This window comes from Arachis ipaensis, chromosome B09, assembly GCF_000816755.2.
Source record: "Arachis ipaensis cultivar K30076 chromosome B09, Araip1.1, whole genome shotgun sequence".
Lineage (NCBI taxonomy): Eukaryota > Viridiplantae > Streptophyta > Magnoliopsida > Fabales > Fabaceae > Arachis > Arachis ipaensis.
In genome coordinates this window covers 103,326,749-103,351,284 of record NC_029793.2, presented here as the reverse complement: position 1 = coordinate 103,351,284, position 24,536 = coordinate 103,326,749, and positions in this window count along the sequence as shown.

Genomic DNA, 24,536 nt, shown 5'->3' with positions numbered 1-24,536 from the left:
TGGATGAATTAATTTTTATTCCTCAGGTCCTAGTCTTTCCTTGGGAAAGGCTAGAGTTATTGGAACTTGAATTAATGAGATGAAGAAATCCAATTTTTAATCAACAATGAGTTTGATAACTCAAGTGTCTCCAATGACTCAACCAAAGCCAAAAGGGAAGAGAATCTACTTGAATGAAAATAATTTGGATACACAAAGAGCAGTAATAAATTAAAGAGAGCAATCATAAGTCTGAAAATACCTCAAATTATATCAATTAAAGAAATCAATTCTAACATAGAATTCATAAATTAAATTGAGAAAGTAAATAAAAATAAAGAACCTGGGATTGAGAGTCACTCCTAAAACTAAGAGAAATCCTAAATCCTAATCCTAAGAGAGAGGAGAGAACCTCTCTCTCTAAAAACTACATCTACTCCTAAAATTATGAATTATGTGAGCCTCCTCATGAATGGATGCAGTCCCCACTTTATAGCCTCTAATCTGTATTTTCTGGGCCGCAAACTGGGTCAGAAACAGTCCAGAATTCGCTGGTTTCGAATTTTGCCACATTGGATTTCCGTCACTGCGACGCGGCCGCATGGATCACGCGGTTGCGTCACCTAGCGTCAGGGAAACCATAACATATTATATATCAAATCAAAGCCCCGAATGTTAGCTTTCCAACGCAACTGGAACCGCGTCATTTGGACCTCTGTAGCTAAAGTTATAGCTGTTTGAGTGCGAAGAGGTCAGGCTGGACAGCTTAGCAATTTCTCTAACTTCTTGTATTCCTTCCACTTTTGCATTCTTCCTTTTCATCCTCTGAGCCATTCCTGCCCTGTAATCTCTGAAATCACTTAACACACATATCAAGGCATCTAATGGTAATAAGAGAGGATTAATATTAGCAAATTAGGACCAAAGAAGCATGTTTTCAATCAAAGCACATAATTAGGAAGGAAAATGTAAAACCATGCAAATAGTATGAATAAGTGGGTAAAGAGTAGATAAAAACCACTCAATTGAGCACAAGATAAACCATAAAATAGTGGTTTATCAGGGATCCTAATGGTTCAAGAGTTCTATGCAAACGCATGGATCACAAGGAACCATGATCAAAGTGTGAACCCAAATCCAAAGCATTGGCTTACTATGGTTCGGGGAAAATACTTAGATTTCAGTCTGGAAAATGTAAGGCTGGTGTTCAACTTGCCAATGATGGAAGAAAACGCATGCCCCTACACAAGAAGGGTCAACTTTGATCAAAGGTTGGACCAAGTCCTCATAGACATATGTGAGAAAGGAGCTCAATGGAAAATTGCCTCAAGAGGCAAGCCTTTTTAATTTCTTTTAAAAATCTAAAATTGTCTAATCCCACAATTCTCACTCCATCTTCTGTTCATGCTACTTTACCCCATGTGGGTTCAGCACAACTAAGGAATTAGGTTGGGGTTTAGGGTTATCGTGGAAAAGAAAGTTGTCCAATTATGGATTTCTCACTCAATTGTGTCTTCATGCCATTTTTAATAAAGGCTTGGCTTTGGTATCGGCAACCTCTCACCATCTCTTTTCCTTCCACCATTTGTTCTTCCCGCTTCGTCGGCCTCTACCTTCTTTCCCACTTTGCATCATCTCATTTCTAAGGTACATTAGTTGTTTCCCTTTTGGGAACTTAAATCCAATCTCCTTCTCACTCTTCTTCATCAAATTCTAAAGCTCACCACCACTACTGCTGCTTGATAATGACATTTGCTCATTATTTGGTTGTAGTTCCCACTAAATCTTCCTCGAAGTTCCCAAAATCTTATTGATAACCATCATTTTCAATTTCATCAAATAGTTTAAATTTGTCAACTTCTCTCCTTTCTAAATCCACAACGTTCTCTATTTTTCATATTCTACACGGTCGACCATAAAGGTAAAAAGGATAAAATATTACTGTTTCCTTAATGGCTGTTGGGTCAGTATCAAATTCTTAAACTTCTTATTAATGTTTAGGTAATATCCATGTTCTTTGGTTTGCTAATTGATCTATTAAAAGATTTAATTCTCTTTCATCTTCTTAATTTCATAGTCTGTTGACTTTTGAGAATGATTTCACTTCCGAATCACAATGATAAGAAGGGAGAATTGGTTTATCATTCTTACAGAATCTGTGCAAGTTTAGGTTTTGGTTCTTTAAACCATTTTCCTCAATTGAAATATTTGTTATCTAATGCAATGTTATCTTATCTTTTAAGAGAATATTTGTTATACAAGTTAATAGATGATATACGGTGTAATTTACTTAACCTTAGCATAGGTCACCAATATATTCTACTAATGTATGGATTTTATAATGAATGTCTTCGAATATATAGTTCAGTCAATGCTTGGAAATATTATTCTGATATATTCAACTACTTAAGGTTTGTTAATATCTGATTCATCACAAGTTTTTAGTCATACAAATGACTTTCTGTGGTTGATAGATGATGACAAGTCATCTTAGCCTATTTTAGCTAGTCTTTTTCTTTTGTTTTCATTAGAATTATGCACTTTCTTGAGCTACAAGCAAGCTAATTGAGTAGATTTTCATGTTTCCCTTGATTGAACCAACCATATATGAATTCATGCCATTTCATGAGGTTTTATGCTATATTTGTTGCATATTATGAAAGAATGAATATCTCATGATTTTGAGAGTTGGAGCCAAAGTTAGACCCCTAACTTTGGCTCAAACTTTTGGTCCAACTTTTGCAAAACTCAAACCCGGTTCAATTGGTTCACTTTGGTTCTTCTTCAAACTTCAAGAGCAATCAATCAAGGCCTCTTTCAACCCAATTCCACCAAGAGCAAAGGCCCAACTCAAGGCTTGAAGATCATTTGAAGAAAGTGTATAAATAGGATAGAATTCAAGTTCTCTGAGAGCTTTTCTTTTGGAATTTTCATAAGAGTTTTCAGAGAGCTTTTGTTATTGAGTGAACTTTAATTTCTTTGTCTTGGGGAAGGAGAATTCATTTCTCTTCCTCTCAGTTTTATTTTCAATTACACTTGTCTTGGATCTTGGATTGGAGAATTGAAGAAATTCTGTTTCAATCTCAATCTTGGATCTCTCTGTTTCCTTACTGCTTAATTGAATCTAATTTTCTGTTAATTGCTCTTCATCTCTTTTCTTTGCAATTGTTCTTGTTGGATCTAGGAAGGCATTGAGATCTAGACTTGGTTTTCTAGTCTCTGGGCCCTGAGATCTAAATTTTACATTCTCTGTTTCTTGCTTTTAATGTTCATTTACTTTACTGCTTCAAGATCCGTTTAAATCCCAATTCCCTTTCCCTCTTCTATTTAATGCAATTCAACTTTTCCTTGTTTAAATTCTGCAAATCCATTTCCCAATTCCCTTTACAATTCCAGCCGTTTACATTTCTTGCACTTTAAGATTCCGCAATTTACATTTCTTGCATTCTAAGTTTCTGTTATTTAATTTCTTGTTCTTTAAGATTCAGCAATTTATTTCATGTTCTCTTTAATTCCATGCACTTTAATTTCTGCAAATCACAAAAACACTCAACCAAACCTTGATTCGCTTGACTAAATTAACCACTAAACTAAAATTGCTCAATCCTTCAATCCTTGTGGGATCGACCTCACTCCCGTGAGTTTTTATTACTTGATACGACCCGGTACACTTGCCGGTTAGATTTGTGTGTTTTGGGGGAAATCTATTTTTCACCAAAATATCTCATCAATAGAAAACAAAATAGAGATACCATATAAATATTACTTGATCCATGTGTTTTATACAGGTTCTTTATCCAGAAATGTTGAAAGCCAAATTACTATAGAATTTCTAAAATGGTCTTTCATTGGATTTATTCTTTTGTTATTTTTTAGTTAACATTTCAACTATGAAATTCATACTTAAATAATATATTATGTTAAAAGTTTTAACATGCTGAAAGTAAATATATTTATTTATTTTTTAAGAGTCGAAAAGGGGTTTGGGTGAACTTGAGTTAGTTCAAAACTTAAAGGACGCTTTACTTAATTTATCTTTAAATGTGATATAAAAGGGAAAGGGTGTGGTTTTGAGAAAGTGGTTAGGTTGAGGATTTCAAGAACTTTATGCTGGTTAGTATGACATCCTGCCTAATGAAAAATATATGGAGCCATCATAATGTAAATTACTTTTACTAAATGTTTTTCTATGTTAACAAAATATTGCAGCTTGTCCACCCTGATGAAAAATAGAATTTTCAGATAGGAAGACACACTATTAAAGTAAAATTGAAGATGGCTCAAAATGAAAGAATTTTAAAATTGTGTATATGCTTCTAATTCGTATCTGAATCATTGAATGTTGATATTGGTAGTGATTTGTTAATGTTGGAAGTGTTTATGAATTTTGATGTTGGTACTTTTCTTTATAAAGTGATTGATTAATTGATTGATAAAATATCAGAAAAGTTTAGTCAAATAAAGTAGGTGAGCCAATTTGTACATGTGAGTCAAGGAGAATAGCTGTGATGTACTTAGGTAACTTGTGGTCTACTCCTTTCTCTTTTGGTTTTTCAATTTTCTTTTGACTTAAAAAACTCATTTCCTTTTGACTCAAAAGTCATTCAAAATAGTTGAGATAAGCTAATCTCTACCGTTATCGTGACATCAATAGTGAGTGGTCTGGTGTGGATGAGGTGTTGTCATGATTTTCTATCAATATTTGTAAAAATAAATCTACGCTACTCAATTGCAAGGAATTAAACAACACAAATCAAATGAACAATAAAGGAACATGAAAACATAAATTGCATTAAAGAGAAATAAAAGAACAAAAGTGCATCAACATAAAAGTAAAGAATTATAAGAATTAAATGCAAAACTAGAGAGATGAGATGTAGAAGAAGAAGAATTGATAAAGGAAAAGTAAATCTAAGCATGAAATTAACCTAGATCTAAGAAATTCTAATCTAGATCTAACCTACTCCTAATTCTAGAGTGAAGAGAGAGCTTCTCTCTCTAGAAACTAACTTTCCCTCCCTAAACTAAACTAAAACTACACTAGTGTCTAAAGTGTCTCATCCCTCTTTAATCCTTGGGTTAAATAGCATCAGAAATGAGTTGGATTGGACCCACAAGGCTTCTAAAATCACTGGCCACGACTTGCATTAAGTGAATCATGTATAAACGGGTAGGGCTAAGGTCATATGACAACTCATGAATCCTACCAATTCAAGTATAAAAATGAAGTTCAAGTAGACTTGCAAGAAGAACGCTCATGAAGCCGGAATCAAGGAATTGAGCATCGAACCCTCACCGGAAGTGTTTGCACTCTAGTCGCTCAAGTGTATAGGGTCGATTCTCTCAATTCTCCCCTAATCATGCTTTCTAAAATTTGTTTTTCATCTAACAATCAACAACTATTCAATGCATGCATACATTCATCATGAAGTATTTTCATAAGTGGTAATGGGGCTAGGGTCAAGGTAGGATTGTATATGGCTAAGTGGACTAGATTTTGAATCTTTGATGAGCTTAAACTTTTCCACCTAACCTATATAATAACATATACAATTAAATGCTAACCTAACTACCCATTCTTCACTTTTCACATACTCATGCACTTTCTTTCATTTCACAACACTTATGCATTGATTCTTATTGAACTTTACTTTGGGGCATTTTGTCCCCTTTTTATTGCTTTTCTTCTTTTCTTTCTTTTTCTATTTTTTCTTTTTTTTCTTTTCTTTTCTTTTTCACATTTTTTCTTTTTCTTTTTTTTGTTTTTCTCATTTTTTTCTTTCTTTCAAGCTACATACAAGAACATCAATACATAAGGTCTATACATTTAATCAATACATGAGTATGTACCCAATTCCCAAATATAGAAATACAAAATACTCTTTTATCCCAACCAATGTTCCCAAATCTCCCTAAACTTGAATAATAAGCACTCTCACTAGCCTAAGCTAATCAAAGATCCAAACAAGCGACTTTTATTGTTTTTCGCTTTAGGCTTGTAATGTGCTAAAATAAAGAATAATTGGGTTAAGCATAGGCTCAAAATTGGTTAACAATAGAGAGTAAAAGGTAGGCTATTTGGGTAAGTGAGCTAATGAAATAATGGCCTCAATCATATAAATGTATGAATACACAAAATAATGGACATATAGATTCAAACAAATCAAAGATCACAATCATAGAAAGAGAATAATTGCACACAAGAAGGAAAATAAGTGGTTATAAGACGTAACAAGAGTCATACAAGATAAAGCATTGATTTAAAAGTTTCATCACCCAACAATAACAAACAAGTCAAGAGGCACCAAAATAATGAAAGAAATTCTCAAAAATTGAGTAGGAAAATGCAACACCCTTATTAAAATAAGAAGCCCGAAAAAAATAAAGTAAAAACAAGTTATAAAAGCAAAATGAAAATGTAAAGAATAAAAGTATGCGAATGCAATGGACAAAAGAAAATGGAAGATGAGAAAAAAAGACTGTTTTTTTTACCTGCGCGGACGCATCATGCATGCTCACGCATCGATTTGCAGATTGGCCGAAGGGCGCGTACGCGCCAGGTGCGCGCACGCGTGGGTGAGGTTATGTGCAGGGCACAGGATCATCCCAAGGTTGGCCCAACTCTCTGGAAAATGTACCAGGAGGGCAGGTGGCGCTATCGACGCGTACGCGTACAATGCACGTACGCGCGCGTTGCGCGATTAGAATCAAGGATGCGTACACGCCAGGTGCGCGCACGCGTGGGTTGGTTTGTGCCTTAGGCCCAATGTTCGTACAGTGCATGCCTAACTCTCAGGTTTTTGGCTGGGGGATGGAATTTTTGCATCCACGCGTACGCACCATGTACGCGTGCGCGTAGATGGTCGAAAATGCTTGGGTCACGCGTACGCGCACGCGTGGGTTGGTGCTCTGTTTTTCAAAATTTTTCCAGGTTCTTACACCAGACCAAGTCTTCCAAACCTCCAAACAGCTACCAAAACACTATGAAACCTTATTTAACATACCAAACTACTAAATAAACTCAACAAACTAAACAAAACATGGGATTAAACTTACTTTACCAATATGTACAAAAGGGAAAAATAAAAAGAATTTACCATGGTGGGGTGTCTCCCATATGTTGGTGGTTCTTGAAAGTCACAAGGAGATTTACCATAGCCATTGGATTGATATGCATCATAGAATGGCTCTTGTTCATAGTGTATTGGTGGAGGTTGTTGCCATGAAGATTGATCATATGCATTTGTTGGGTGAAATGACATCATTTGCTATAACAAATAGTAATCTTTCCTGATTTTCAGTGTAAAATCTAGTCAAATCGTAATTAATTAATTATAGGCAAAAATACTTAGAAAATTTATCAATCGTAATTAGACAATTTAAGAATGATATTTGGACTCAGTGAATTTTCTGAGTTAGAAAACATATTTTTCTATGTGAAAATGTGCACTGAAAATTTGACTAACAGTATGATGAACGGAATTTTGACGGTTTAGAATTCACAAATGAATTCTCATTGCAAGTATAGTTTCTAAACCAATCAATAATCATTTCATACAAAAGATAGTTTATCACTAAAACAAACCCCTAAATTTATAAACCGAAGTATTGGAACCTCGGGTCGTTCTCCCTAGGAATTGTAATAAAGTGTCTTGTTATTGGTTATGAGGTATGTTTTGGGGTTTTTTGAGATAAGAGACATGAAAAGTAAATGGCAAGGAAATTCAAATAACAAAAAGGCCTTGGCAAGGGTTGGTGGTCAAGGATCTCTATCCCTATCACTAACCACAACATGAGAATTGGCAATGATCAACCCCATTAAATCATCCTCTAACTTGTAAAGGAAAGTCAAATGAGCTATGTCAATCCAAGTCCATAAGTCTTAGCTCTCCACCAATTCAATTAGTGAGATTTAGAGTTAATGGCTCCCAATCATTAATTTCTTGGACATTAGTAACTCAAGAGTTCCTAAGTTACCTTCCCAAGCCAAGAGCATAAAATTCTACTCTAAAATCCAACCAAACATTTTATCAAACAATTGGAAGGCATAAAAAGAAAACATAGTAAAATTACAAAAAAATAAATCTACGCTACTCAATTGCAAGGAATTAAACAACACAAATCAAATGAACAATAAAGGAACATGAAAACATAAATTGTATTAAAGAGAAATAAAAGAACAAAAGTGCATCAACATAAAAGTAAAAAATTATAAGAATTAAATGTAAAACTAGAGAGAGGAGATGTAGAAGAAGAAGAATTGATAAAGGAAAAGTAAATATATGCATGAAATTAACCTAGATCTAAGAAATTCTAATCTAGATCTAACCTACTCTTAATTCTAGAGAGAAGAGAGAGCTTTTCTCTCTAGAAACTAACTTTCCCTTCCAAAACTAAACTAAAACTACACTAGTGTCTAAAGTGTCTCATCCCTCTTCAATCCTTGGGTTAAATAGCATCAGAAATGAGTTGGATTGGACCTACAAAGCTTCTAAAATCGCTGGCCACGACTTGCATTAAGTGAATCATGTGCAACCATTGGCGCATACGTGTACAGTGCGCGTGTGCACCCCTAAATGCGATGGAACTATGGCAAAAATCTTTTTCATTTCAAAGCCCCGGATGTTAGCTTTCCAACGCAACTGGAACTGCATCATTTGGACCTCTGTAGCTCAAGTTATGGTCGATTAAGTGCAAAGAGGTTGGCTTGACAGCTTTTGCGATTCCTTCATTTCTTCATGAGTTCTCCATTTTTACATGCTTTTCCTTCATTCCCTTGATCCAATCTTTGCCTCCTAAATCTGAAATCACTTAGCAAACACATCAAGGAATCTAATGGAATCAAGGTGAATTAAATTTAGCTATTTTAAGTCCTAAAAAGCATGTTTTCACTCTTAAGCACAATTAAAGGAGAATTTACAAAACCATGCTATTTCATTGAATAAATGTGGGAAAAGATGATAAAACCCTCTAAATTTAACACAAGATAAACCCTCCAAATGAGGTTTATCAAAGTACCGACTGAGATCTATCCAGTACTACAGCTGAGAAAATTAATTATGAGTGAGAAAGGTTAAAACTTAAAATTTATGATTTGGAAAATAAAAATAGCTAAAATGCAAATTAGAATGCTAATCTTAAAGGTTTTGGCCCAAAGTTGGGCAAAACTGGCAATATATGTGAACCAGTCCCAAGTTAGACCCAAGCCCAACATATATATACCCTTATTAATGGTCATTCAGCACCCATAACAAATTCATTTCCACATTCATGCTGAAGTAAGAGAAGAGAGGTGAAGAGAGAAATCCCAAGCTTCGTAAACACTAAAATCACCATAACTTTCTCTCCGGTGCTCCAATTGCTGCACCATTTGTGGCCACGTAAAACCCTTCTCATCCTCTACATTTTTATCTAAAAATATTGGTAAGATTTTCAAGTTATCATATCCCATTTTTATAGTATATAATAAATTTGAAATTTGATTATGGGTTTTGAGAAATTTTGTGATTTTGGTTATTTAGGAGTGCTCAAGTATGAGCTATTGGTGAGTTTTATCAACTAATTTTGTGAGTTAAGGTAAGAGATCCTCAAATCCTTGTGATTTATGAGATTTTATGATTCCTTGGTTGATGTATGTATGAAATTATATATATTAGAGTATTGGGTACTTTTGGGTACACATTTGGAACTTGGAATTATTTTGTAGAGCTTTTGGGTGAGCCTTGGAGTGGAATTTCACAAGTGAAGAGATTAGTCTTGACTTCCAAGAGGTACAGTTTTACTTTGATTTAAATATCGTATAATGTAGTATGAAATTTTAGGATAGATGTCCCCTAGAATTAAGTTTGGATTGTGTATTTGGTTGAAATTGATATTTGTAGATGATATGTTGTGGTAATGGGTGTTTTGGATGAGGATTGTGTGATTTTACATAGTTAATGTGTGATATGTATTGAATTGAGGAATTCAGGCCGGAGATCGTGAAATTGGGCCGGAGGCTGGGAAAAAGGTAAAAATGGTAAGTGATGATTGAATTGTGTGATAATAAATGAGACTGAATGAAGAATTGGTATAGAATTTATAGAAATTTAAATGATTGATGGAATAGTAAAAAATGTGGATTTGAGGTGTGAAGTTGGTGAATTTGAGTTGAATTGCATAGATAGAGTAGGTTTAAATTTGGTTGAGTATAAATATGTAAATTGAGTTGGTTTGTTGTCAAATTATTGAATGAAAACTATTTTGGGCTTTTGAACAATTGGAAAAGTTGATAAATGCTATTTTTTTGGTTAAAGCTAATTTTTGGCCAACTTCGGCAGGCCGTACCTTGATCTTCAGAGTTAGAAAACTTTCAAAATCATATTTTTATAAAAATTCATTTATCGATCTTTCCAACGATTCAAGAATGGTTGAAAAATGAATTTTGTGGAAAAAGATATGAGGTTCGAATTTGGGTCTGAAAAACTGGGTTTTACACCATATTAACTTTTTCAAGTTCTAGTATGGCATGCGTACGTGAGCACTGTCGTGCGTACACAGGAGTTGGCCTCAGTCAACACTCTTGCGTACGCGAACACGGGCTGCGTACGCGAATTTGTCAAAATGACACTCCTACGTACGCGGAATGGTGATGCATACGCGAGTATGTCAAAATGACGCTCATGCGTAAGTGACGCAAGTCATGCGTACGCAAGCAAACTCCACTTGCCAAACCTTCTGCGTATGCGAGTTTGGAAAATTTGCACTCATATGTATGCGAACATGTGCATGCATATGCGACCACCCTGTTTTTCGGAAAAGTGATTTTTTTAATATCAAAACCATTTCTCGAGTCCTCTAAACCTTTATAAATTTTGATAAGAGTATAGAGGCAGTGTAATTAAGGATGGGTAGGACCTCAATCTAAAGAGTTGAGTTAGCAAAATTGAGAAAAATGAATAAAACGTGCAGTGCTGCGTGATGAGGAGGAATGTGATGATGAGTAATGATTAATTATGAGGATGAATGATGATGATAAATGAGATCAATTAAGATTGAATATGTATTGAGATGAGTTTGAAAAGGAGGTTGTTAATGAGATTGATAATGAAATGATAATGCGATTGATGTTGAACATGATTCTGATTTTGATACACCTGCTTGGGTAGATGCAGTGCCATTGATCCACTTGCTCTGGGTTTGGTTTGAGTCTCTTGGGATAGATGTAATGGTTCACCCCCACTTGCTCCCGGTCGAGAATGATATAGTATTTGAGAAATTATCTGAGTTTTGGATTTTCTTGGGTAGATGCAGTGGGTCGGCTCCACTTGCTCAGGGTTGATATCCGAGATTCTATTGACCCTTCGATGCAAGTCATGATCGGGCACTTAAACTCCCTGGATTCTCCCAATGAGATGAGAATTAATTGATGAATGATTATGAATATATGCATAGACTCTTGCAGATGCACGCTTAAGGACTGTCCAGGGTTCGCTACCGGACATGTCGGGTTGGTTTGATAACCGACAGATGAGACTCATCGGCCATAGGACAGGCATACATTATTTGCATATGTTTGACTTGTTTGGACTTGCTTAATTGTATTAGTTTGCTTAATTGAATATGTTACATGACTAAATACTACTTGTTTTACTTGAACCTAATTGTATATTGCTTATTTGCATTGATTGTGTTTGCTTATCTGAGAGGCCCCTCATGCTAGTGTCGGGTGACGCTGAGGGCTAAGTTCTATTCAGTTTGGAGAGTTGTGAAAAGAGGAGAAATGTTGAACTAGACTTAGAAATCTTTTATGATAGTTCCCAAGTTACGGATTAGAGAAAACTTAGGATGGATATGATGAGGTAAGAAGTTTAAGATTGCTTAGTGAATTTGTGTTGCCTTATGCATTATCTATTTCACACATTTATCGTATTGGGAACTCATGGGTCGGGGATTCTCATTCCGTATATATCTCTTGTTTTTCAGATGTAGGTCTAGGTGCTCAGCAGTGAACTGTGTTTCATCTGAGAGATGGCAAAGATCATTGGATTCTGTTTATATTTTGTTTAGAATCTCTCCGTATTTATTTTGAAAAATTTATATTATGTACTTATTTTCTTTTGAAACTTACCTATAGAGGCCATGATGTATATTTGGAAGAGATAGAAAAATAATGTTGTCAAACTGATTTTATTTCTGTACCCTAGCCGGCCTAAACTTTGCAGGTCGCAACAAATGGCTATTACTTAGGTTATATATTTATATACTGTCTTTATCTTACTTTCCCTTACTGTTTTATCTTTACCTTAGCTTTCCGATCACACTTTACCTTTCATTTTATTGATACGTGAGTGTTCCCGATTTGCGATTTTATGAACTCCTTTTTAGGCTTCTCGTTTAATAATTCCTTTTCAACTTATATATATATGTATTATAAATCCACCTTTAGAGTCGTACAACCTTGTTATCATTAACTTATGACTCGAACATAAGGATTTGAATATCAGGGTGTTACATCCAGTATGCTCTCTGACGAGCGGATAATTTATACGCTTTTTGGTACTGTTTTTACATAGTTTTTAGTATGTTTTAGTTAGTTTTTACTATGTTTTTATTAGTATTTATGAAAAATTCACATTTCTGGACTTTACTATGAGTTTGTGTATTTTTCTGTAATTTCAGGTATTTTCTGGCTGAAATTGAGGGACCTGAGCAAAAATCTGATTCAGAGGCTAAAAAAGGACTGCAGATGCTGTTGGATTCTGACCTCCCTGCACTCGAAATGGATTTTTTGGAGCTACAGAGGCCCAATTGGTGCTCTCTCAATTGCGTTGGAAAGTCGACATCCTGGGCTTTCCAACAATATATAATAGTCCATACTTTACCCGATCTGAGATCACGCAAACTGGCGTTTAACGCCAAGTTTCTACCCTATTCTGGCATTAAACGCCAGAACTAGCATAAAAGTTGGAGTTAAACGCCCAAACTGGCACAAAAGCTTGAGTTAAACGCCAGGAGCAGCCTATGCACGTGAAAGCTTCAATGCTCAGCCCAAACACACACCAAGTGGGCCCCGGAAGTGGATTTCTACAAGTTCTATCTTAGTTTATTCATTTTCTGTAAACCTAGGTCACTAGTTTAGTATAAAAACTACTTTTAGAGACTTACTATGTACCTCATAACATTTTTTACATCTAAATTTTGTATCTTCTACGGCATGAGTCTCTAAACTCCCTGTTTGGGGGTGAGGAGCTCTGCTGTGTCTCGATGGATTAATGCAATTACTACTATTTTCCATTCAATCACGCTTGTTTCTATTCTAAGATATTCACTCGCACTTTAACATGATGAATGTGATGATCCGTGACACTCATCACCATTCTCAACCTATGAACGCGTGCCTGACATCCACTTCCGTTCTACCTTAGATTGAGTCTTTATCTCTTTGGCTCCTGGTTCACGACGCATGGTTGCCTCTTCTGACAACAGAGTCTTCCATTCCGTGAGATCAGAGTCTTCGTGGTATAAGCTAGAATCAATTGGCAGCATTCTTGAGATTCGACAAGTCTAAACATTGTCTGTGGTATTCTGAGTAGGATCTGGGATGGGATGACTGTGACGAGCTTCAAACTCGTGAGTGTTGGGCGTAGTGCCAGACACAAAAGGATCAATGGATCCTATTCCAACATGAGTGAGAACCGACAGATGATTAGCCATGCGGTGACAGCGCATTTGGACCATTTTCACTGAGAGGACGAACGGTAGCCATTGACAACGGTGATCCCCCAACATACAGCTTGTCATGGAAGGAGCCTTGCGTGTGTGAAGAAGAAGACAGTAGGAAAGCAGAGATTTAAAAGACAGAGCATCTCCAAAACCTCAACCTGTTCTCCATTACTGCATAACAAGTATTATTTAATCCATGTTTTTTCAAAAATCATATCTTTTTTCAAAATCTTATCTAATTTTATTTCAATCTTAAAAATTTGAAAGTCCTTTATAATTTTTTTTTTAAAATATTTTTCCTTCTAGACATAATTTTCGAATTAGTTGTCCTACTTTATTATTTTGATTGAAAAATTTTAAGTTTGGTGTTTCCTTATCGAGAAAGTTTCAATCTTCAAAATTTTCAAATCTTTTTAATTCATTAGCCATTTTAGTATTCGAATTTTTTATTATTTATTTTAATATATTCTATTTTAATTTATTTAATTTTCGAAGCTTATTTTCTAGTCTCCAATTGTTTTATTTTATTTTCTTCTCTTTTGAATTTGGTTAGCATTAAATAAATAAAATAAAAACAAAAATATTTTGATTTTTCTTTTACTTTATTTCTATTTTACAATCTACAACATCTCCCTTTCTCCATCATGGATCTAAGTAGAAATGAACAGTTCAAAAGGACTCTGGGGTCATATGCTAACCCCATTACTGCTGCATACGGGAGTAGTATCTGTATACCCTCCATCAGAGCAAGCAGTTTTGAGCTAAATCCTCATCTCATTATCATGGTGTAGCAAAATTGCCAGTATTCTGGTCTTCCACAGGAAGAACTTACTGAGTTTCTGGTACAGTTCTTACAAATTGCTGACACAGTACGTGATAAAGAAGTAGATCAGGATGTCTACAGATTATTACTGTTTTCATTTGCTGTAAAAGATCAAGCTAAGAGGTGGTTAAATAACCAACCCACAAGAAGCATAAGAACATAGAAACAGTTATCAGACAAATTCTTGAATCAATATTTCCCTCCAAAAAGGATGACACAGCTAAGGCTGGACATCCAAGGCTTTAAACAAGAGGACCATGAATCCCTTTATAGCGCCTGGGAGAGGTATATAGGGATGCTAAGGAAATGCCCCTCTGAGGATCTAGACCACTCAGCTGGTGGATCTATACACATGAGAAAGACAATTGAAGAGGCTCAAGAGCTCATTGATACAATTGCTAGAAATCAACATCTGTACTCAAGCAGTGAATCCTCCATGAAAGAAGAGGCTAAGGCAGCATCTACTGATCCTAGTCCTCAAGAACAAGTTGTTGAACTTAGTCAGCAATTGCTTCTTATGACAAAACAGTTAGCAGAATTTAAAGAGATGCTCCAAGACACTAAAAATACTAACAAGAATATGGCAGCACAAGTGAATCAAACAAGACAGCAACTATCTAAACAGATAATAGAAGAATGCCAAGTTGTTCAACTAAGGAGTGGAAAAACATTGAATACCTCAGCTCAAAGCAGCAGAAAGCCAAGAAAAGAACAGCAGACAGAGGATGAGCAACCTGCTACCCAAAGTCCCTCTGAGGACAGTAAGAGCCCAGAGAGGAATAGTTCTGGCGTTCAAATGCCAGAAAAGGGTGAAAATTGGGTGTTAAATGCCCAGTGGATGCCCACTTATGGCATTCAAACGCTAGAAAAGGGAGGGAATCTGGCGTTAAACGCCCAATCCATGTCCAGTTCTGGCGTTCAAATGCCAGAAAAGGGTAGGAATCTGGCTTTAAACGCCCATTCATCCCCCTATCCTAGCGTTCAAACACCAATGAGGGATCAGACACCTGCAAGTGTTGATAATAACTCCCTCAAAAAGGCTTCTCAACCTACCTCTGTAGGAAATAAACCTGCAGTAACTAAGGTTGAAGAATATAAAGCCAAAATGCCTTATCCTCAGAAACTCCGCCAAGCGGAACAGGATAAACAATTTGCCCGCTTTGCAGACTATCTCAGGACTCTTGAAATAAAGAAAACTGGATGAACTCTCATTGATGTCCAAAAAAGGGAAGTAACCCTGAGAGTCAATGAAGATGAATTCAAGTTAAATACTGTCAAAGCTATGCAACATCCAGACACATCAAATGACTGCTTGAGCGTTGATATTATTGACTCCTTGGTGGAAGAGATCAATATGACTGAGAGTCTCGAATCAGAGCTAGAAGACATCTTTAAAGATGTTCAGCCTGATCTGGAGGAACCAGAGGAAATAAAAGAACCTCTGAAAATTCCTCAGGAAGAAGAGAAACCTCCTAAACCTAAGCTCAAACCACTACCACCATCCCTGAAATATGCATTTCTGGGAGAAGGTGACACTTTTCTGGTGATCATAAGCTCTGCCTTAAATCCACAAAAAGAGAAAGCACTACTTCAAGTGCTGAGGACACACAAGACAGCTCTTGGGTGGTCCATAAGTGATCTTAAGGGCATCAGCCCAACAAGATGCATGCACAAGATCCTATTGGAGGACGATGCTAAGCCAGTAGTTCAACCACAGAGGCGGCTAAATCCAGCCATGAAGGAGGTGGTGCAGAAAGAGGTCACCAAGTTATTGGAGGCTGTGATTATTTATCCTATTTCTGATAGCCCCTGGGTGAGCCCTGTCCAAGTTGTTCCCAAGAAGGGAGGCATAACAGTGGTTCATAATGAAAAGAATGAATTGGTTCCTACAAGAACAGTTACAGGGTGGTGTATGTGTATTGACTACAGAAGGCTCAATACAGCCACCAGAAAAGATCACTTTCCTTTACCATTCATAGACCAGATGCTAGAGAGACTAGCAGGTTATGAATATTACTACTTTTTGGATGGCTATTCAGGCTACAACCAAATTGCAGTAGATCCTCAGGACCAAGAGAAAACAGCATTAACATGTCCTTCTGGAGTATTTTCCTACAGAAGGATGCCTTTTGGTCTGTGCAATGCACCTGCAACCTTTCAGAGGTGCATGATCTCTATCTTTTCTGATATGGTAGAGAAATTTCTGGAAGTCTTCATGGATGACTTCTCAGTATTTGGAGACTCATTCAGCTCCTGCCTTGACCATTTAGCACTTGTTCTGAAAAGGTGCCAAGAGACCAACCTAGTTTTAAATTGGAAAAAATGTCACTTTATGGTGACTGAAGGAATTGTCCTTGGGCATAAAATTTCAAACAAGGAAATAGAGGTGGATCAAGCTAAAATAGAAGTAATTGAAAAATTACCACCACCTGCCAATGTTAAGGCAATCAGAAGCTTTCTGGGGCATGCAGGATTCTATAGGAGGTTTATAAGGGATTTTTCAAAAATTGCAAAACCTCTGAGCAATCTACTAGCTGCAGCCACGCCATTTGTGTTTGACATAGAGTGTCTGCAGGCGTTTAAAACTCTAAAAGTTAAGCTGGTCACAGCACCAGTTATTTCTGCACCAGACTGGACATTACCATTCGAACTAATGTGTGATGCTAGTGACTATGCGATTGGTGCAGTATTGAGACAGAGGCATAACAAGCTTTTGTATGCCATTTATTATGCTAGCCACGTTTTAAATAATGCACAGAAAAATTACACAACCACAAAAAAAAAAAGAGCTGCTTGTAGTGGTTTATGCCATTGACAAGTTTATATCATACTTAGTAGGATCAAAAGTGATTGTGTACACTGACCATGCTGCTCTTAAATATCTACTTACAAAGTAGGATTCAAAACCCAGGCTCATAAGATGGGTGTTGCTTCTGCAAGAGTTTGATATGGAAATAAGAGACAGAAAAGGGACATAGAACCAAGTGGCTGATCATCTGTCCCGGATAGAACCAGTAGAAGGGGTGTCCTCCCCCTCTATTGAGATCTCTGAAACCTTTCCGGATGAGCAACTATTTGCTATTCAGGAAATGCCATGGTTTGCAGACATTGCAAACTATAAAGCTGTAAGATTCATACCCAAAGAGTACAGTAGGTAGCAAATAAAGAAATTGATTTCTGATGCAAAGTACTACTTATGGGATAAACCATATCTCTTTAAGAGATGTGCAGATGGAATAATCTGTAGATGTGTGCCCATGGAAGAGGCACAGAAGATCTTATGGCATTGCCATGGATCACAATATGGAGGCCATTTCGGAGGTGAGCGAACAGCCACTAAGGTTCTCCAATGTGGCTTCTATTGGCCTACTCTCTATAGAGACTCCCGAGAGTTTGTACGTAACTGTGACAACTGCCAGAGAGCTGGTAATCTGCCTCATGGTTACGCCATGCCTCAACAAGGGATCATGGAGATTGAGTTGTTTTATGTATGGGGTATTGACTTCATGGGGCCTTTCCCACCATCATACTCAAACATGTATATTCTGGTGGTAGTAGACTATGTATCTAAATGGGTAGAGGAAATTGCAACACCCACTAATGATACTAAGACGGTGCTGAAGTTCCTCCAGAAACATATCTTCAGCAAGTTTGGTGTCCCTAGAGCACTAATCAGTGATGGGGCACTCATTTCTACAATAAACAACTTTACTCTGCCATGGTCCGATATAGAATTAGCCACAAGGTAGCAACTCCATATCATCCACAGACAAATGGGCATGCTAAAGTCTCTAATAGAGAACTAAAAAGAATCCTGGAACGGACTGTAATTGCCCGTAGAAGGAATTGGGCAAAAAGCTTGGATGATGCTCTGTGGGCATACAAAACAGCATTCAAGACTCCTATAGGAACCTCTCCATACCAGCTTGTGTATGACAAGGCCTGTCATCTGCCCGTGGAACTGGAGCATAAGGCCTAACTGGGCAACCAGATTCCTAAACCTAGATGCTAAGTTAGTTGGAGAGAAGAGATTACTCCAGTTAAATGAGCTAGAGGAATTCAGACTCAATGCTTTCTAAAATGCAAAAATTTACAAGGAGAAAGCAAAAAGGTGGCATGATAAGAAACTGTCATCCATAGTTTTTGAACCAGGACAGAAGGTTCTGCTGTTTAACTCTAGGCTCAGATTATTCCCTGGGAAATTAAAATCCCGGTGGAAGGGACCATATGTGATTACAAGTGTGTCACCATATGGATTTGTAGAGCTTCAGGATATTGACTCTGATAAAAAGTTCATTGTTAATGGACAGAGAATCAAATATTATCTTGAAGGCAATGTTGAGCAAGAATGCTCAAAGCTGAGACTAGATTAAAAGCTCAGCAAGGTCCAGCTAAAGATAATAAAGAAGCGCTTGCTGGGAGACAACCCAGCCATTAGCAAAGTTTATTTGTTATGCAAATAATAATTATAGGAGTTTGATATAAATTATCTCCAAGGTTAATTACCAATTGCAGGAGTTCACAGAGTTACAGAAGAATTTAGAGCATAAAGCAGAGAAAAGGAGCTCACTGGCACAAAAACACCAGTAAGAGGTATTGTGGGCGTTAAACACCAGAATGGGCACCATTCTGGGTGTTTAACGCCAGTAAAGATACCTTTCTGGGCATTAAACGCTAGAATGGGTACCATTCTGGGCGTTTAACGCCAGAATTACAGCATCCTGGACATTTAGAAAAATGCCCAGTGATAAAGGCTTTCTGGCGTTTAATGCCAGCCAGGGTACCTGGCTGGGCGTACCTGGCTGGGCGTTAAATGCCCAAAAGAAGCAACAAATGGGCGTTAAACGCCAGAATGGGTGCCATTCTGGGCGTTTAACGCCAAGAATGTGGAGGAGAGGAAGTTTTGTTTCTAACTCAATTTTTTTTTTCAAATTTTCATGGTTCCATCCAAAATTTCATGCATAAACATGTTACAAATTATCATCTTTCAATTTCAATTTCAAAAAAAAAATTAAAAATAAATTTTTATTTAATCCTAAAAATCTTTCTCAAATCTTCTTCATTTTCTTTTCAAATCTTTTTCAAAACTCATCTATCTTTTTAATTTCTTCTCAAATCTTTTTCAACTCATCATACTATCTTTTCAAATTCAGATTTATCTTTTTCAAATCTCTCATATCTTTTCAATTTTAAAATTTCATCTTTTTTATATCATATTTATCTTTACAAATCATATCTTCTATCATATCTCTTTCAAATTTTTGAACTCACCCCCTCCCTTATAAATTCACACTCGGCCTCCCCCTCTCCTCCATAACTCGAATTTGACTCTCCTCCTATTCCTCTCCGTTCCTCTCTTTTGCTTGAGGACAAGCAAACCTCTAAGTTTGGTGTATTTTTTGTGATCACTAAGCTAAGATTCACTAAGATCATGGCTCCTAAGGGAAAACAAACCACTTCAAGAGGCAAGAAAGAGAACACTCCAAAACCACTTTAGAATCAAGAGAGGTTCTTAACCAAAGAACATGCAAACCATTACCACAAAATAATGGGTCTAAGGTCAGTGATCCTGGAAGTTAAATTCGATCTGAAAGAAGACGAATATCCAGAGATCTAAGAGCAGATTCGAAACAGAGGTTGGGAAATTCTAGCTAATCCTGAGACAAAGGTGGGTAGAAACATGGTTCAGGAATTCTACTCAAATCTGTGGCAAATAGATAAGCAGAGAATGAATGGAACCGCTTTCTATACCTTTCAAACCATGGTCAGAGGTAAGATTATTTACTTCCACCTGGACAAAATAAGAGAGGTCTTCAAGCTGCCTCAACTACAAGATAGGCTTACCCAAGCTTAATCTCTCTGCTATGTAAAGATGCTGAGGTAAAGATGGGAGTGGATGAGCGATAAACCACTATTTTATAGTTTATATTGTGTTTAATTGTGTGGTTTTGTCATGATCCTTACCCACTTATTCATCAATTTAGCATGCATTTAGATTTCCTTCCTAAATTCAGTACATGTTTGAAAATTGCTTCCTAGAGACTTTAATTATTTAATTTTAATTCTCCTTTATTCCATTCGATGCCGTGATCTGTGTGTCAAGTGTTTCAGGCTTTATAGGGCATGAATGAGATGGAGATTGGAGAGGAAGCTAGCAAAAAATGGAAGGAACACAAGAATTTGAGGAGATAACCAGCGAGAAGTGACGCGGTCGCATGGCTCACGCGACCGCGCGAAGGAGAGCAAATCGCAGTGACGCGGCTGCATGGCTTGCGCGTCCGCGCGGATTGGAAAGCGCAAGCGACGCGGTAGCGTGGACGACGCGAACGCGTGGAGAGGAAAAAGCGCAAGCGACGCGTCCGCATGGACGACGCGATCGCGTGACATGTGCGATCTGCATAATCTGCAGAATTCGCTGGGGGCGATTTCTGGACCTTATTTCGGCCCAGTTTTTGGTCCAGAACAGCAGACTAGAGTCAGAGAATATGCAGAAACAACACACACATTCATTCAGTAGTTTTAGATCTAGTTTTTCACTCTCTCTTAGGTTTTCTTCTCTCTAGTTTTTAGAAATAGGTCTGGAACTGCACTACAGGAGAGGAATCAGGAGGAACCAAGCTCACCAGAATACGCCTTAGCTGAAGAGGTGGTGGAAATCGAAGATGTTAAAGAGGAAGAGGACATACAGGACATAGTTGAAGAAGAGATAGCTCAACCACAAGAAGAAGCACCAAAAGGCGCAGGCACCACGGAAACCACTGTTCCCATTCCATTTCCACAGCTTGCAAGGAAGCCCAGGAAGCAGCTGGAACCTGATCCTAAAATGGTAGAGATATTCAAAAAGGTCGAGGTAACTGTCCCCCTTTTTGATGTTATTCCACAGGTACCTAAATATGCAAAGTTTCTAAAAGACTTATGTATCCATAAAGACAAGATTAATGAATTAGAAACTATTCCTTTAGGTAGTTCTATATCTGCTTTAATGGGAGGATTACCTGAAAAATGTAGTGATCCAGGTCCTTGCATAGTTAGTTGTACTATTGGTGGTGTAGTAATTTATGATTGCATGTGTGATTTAGGAGCATGTGTCAGTATAATGCCTTTGTCCATATATGATGTTTTGAGGCTCCCTCCCTTAAAAAGGTCGGCAGCTCGTTTTGTGTTAATTCAAAAGCCGTTGCAGAAGTATCTTCTGGCAGAGAGACTGCTGCTCTAACTCAAAGCATCTGTGAGATGACCAACCTGCTAAAGCAAATGCAGTTGAATCAACAAGCTCAGCAAACTCAACCGCAGCAAAACCAACAACTAGTCCCACAAAGAATTTGCAGAATTTGTGCTGATTACAGTCATTACACTGATGAATGCCTGCAGCTCCAACAAGAAGACAACATGGTGGCATCCACTCACAACTTCTATGACCGCCCCAACCAAAGGTACAATCAAAGTGGAAATAATAACCATGGAAAAGGTCAGCAGCTTGTTTTGTGTTAGCAGATAAAAGCATTATTACAGTTGCTGGAGTTTGATGTGGGTGGAAACTGTCTCTCAACAAATTTTCTTCGGCAAGTGTACCGAATTTATTGTCAAGTAAAAACTCACAATAGAGTGAGGCCGAATCCCACAGGGATTGATTGATCAAGCAACTTTAATTAGAAGAATGTTCTAGTTGAGCGAATCCAGAATTTGGGTTGAGAGTTGCAGAAAATAAAATGGCGGGAATGTAAATAACAGAAGAGTAAATGCTAGAAGTAAATGGCAGAATTGTAAATGGGAATGGGGGATTTTCTCATAAAAGTAAATGGCAGAAATTAAAGAGAATGGGTAAGATCAGAGATGGGGAGTTCATTGGGCTCAGGAGATGTTGCAATTCTCCGGATCAAGTTCATTTTCATCTCTTCCTCAATCAATGCACTCATTGATCTCCTTGGCAATCTTAATTGATTGAATTATAATTTCTTGCAATTCAATCTCTCAAATCTTGATCAATAGCCAATTCCTTGGTCAATTGCTCATGAGAAGAGATGAAGTATGGTCACTGATTATACCACACACATTTCGCAAATCAAGTATTGAGAGGGTTATAGTCACATACCCATCCAAACCCAATTTGGTCCAGCGTGAGAAAGAATTTCTAGCTTGATCTCTTCATTCCTCTTTCAAGGTTCAGAAGAGATCCAAGTTTGAATAGCTTCTTTTCCAAGATAACTACCCAATTGGATGAAGATCGAAAGCTTATTGAGACTTAACATTCCCAATAACTTTGAAAAACCCCCTTTGTTCCCACGTTAGAGCCCACGTTAACTTAGTTAACGTGGCTCTTTAACGTGGGCTTGCCATCCTTCGAGAACGTTAGTGACACTCAACATTGTCACTAACGTTCCAAGGTGCCCCTATGCCTCACGTTAGAGTCCACGTTAACTAGGTTAATATGGCTTCTAACGTGGCCATGCTTAGCCATCCCCAACGTTAGTGACAATGTTGAGTGTCACTAACGTTGTCGACCACTCTTGCTTCTTACGTTAGCTCCCACGTTAACTAAGTTAACGTGGGAGTTAACATGGTATGTTTCTCCTTAGGCCAACGTTAGTGACAATGTTGAATGTCACTAACGTTGGCGTTTCTTCCCCCTTTTAACGGTAGAGGCCACGTTAACTAAGTTAACGTGGACTCTAACGTGGCCACTTATGAGCATTTGCCAATGTTAGTGACAATTTTAAGTGTCACTAACGTTGGCTCAACTTCCCCTCTCCACATTAGAGTTCACATTAACTTAGTTAACGTGACTCTTAACGTGGTCAATGATGGCTTCGAGAGCGTTATTGGCGATCACTTTTCTCATTAACTTTGCAAGTTACCTCCCATTCCTTGCTTCCTTTGGTCCTGAAATCAAACAATAGAGCGCATCAAAGTTCTAGTCCAAGTCATGGGCAATGCAACATACAGTTTGTCACTAAACTCATGCAAAATCCTCATGAAATAATGTAAAATGCACAATGTATGCTAGAATCAAAGTGTAAGTGAATATCTACCCAAAACTAACTTATTTCCTAAGAGAATGCATGAAACTAACCTAAAAACAGTAAAGAAAAGGTCAGTGAAACTGGCCAAGATGCCCTGACATCAGAGTTGCTGAAGATATTTTGGTGAACATTAAAGGGCTCACATTTCCCACTGATTTTTATATCTTGGAGATGCTCCATAATGATTCAGATAAGCCATCATCGATCCTACTTGGAAGACCATTCCTGAAGACATCAAAATTCAAATTGGATGCTTTTTCAGGAACATACTCCTTTGAAATAGATGGCCGCATAGTGATCTTCAATCTGAATGGAGTCATTAACAACCCCCCAGAAGATCGTTCTATCTTTCAGTGTGATGTCATAGACGAAAGTGTGGCTGAAGTTCAAAAAGAAGAGTTTGAAGAGAGGCATACTGGACAAGGTCCGAGTGTGGGGACCCTCTTAACTGACAGTAAGGGCACTTCGCCATTTTCACGAGCTCCAGATAATCCAGAGCCTGCCTATAATCAAAAGTTAGAATTGAAACCTCTTCCTCCACATCTCAAATATGCTTATCTTGAGGATGAGCAGAAGCTTCCAGTTATTATTGCAAGAGAACTGACTCCTCAACAAGAAGAGCAGCTACTTGATGTGCTGAGGAAGCATAAGAAGGCAATTGGGTGGAGCTTGGCAGACATAGTGGGAATCAACCCTCAAGTATGCGAGCACAGAATATTTTTAGAAGAGGGAGCAAGACCTGTCCGTCAACCCCAGAGAAGATTGAATCCCACCATCTTGAAAGTTGTCAAGAAGGAGGTGACCAGACTATTGGAGGCCGGTATCATATATCCCATTTCAGACAGTGAATGGGTAAGCCCAGTACAAGTGGTGCCCAAGAAGTCTGGAGTCACTACAGTGAAGAATGAGCATGGAGAGCTCATAGCAACTAGAGTTCAGAATGCTTGGAGAGTCTGCATTGATTACAGGCGTCTCAACCAAGCTACCCGTAAGGATCACTACCCACTTCC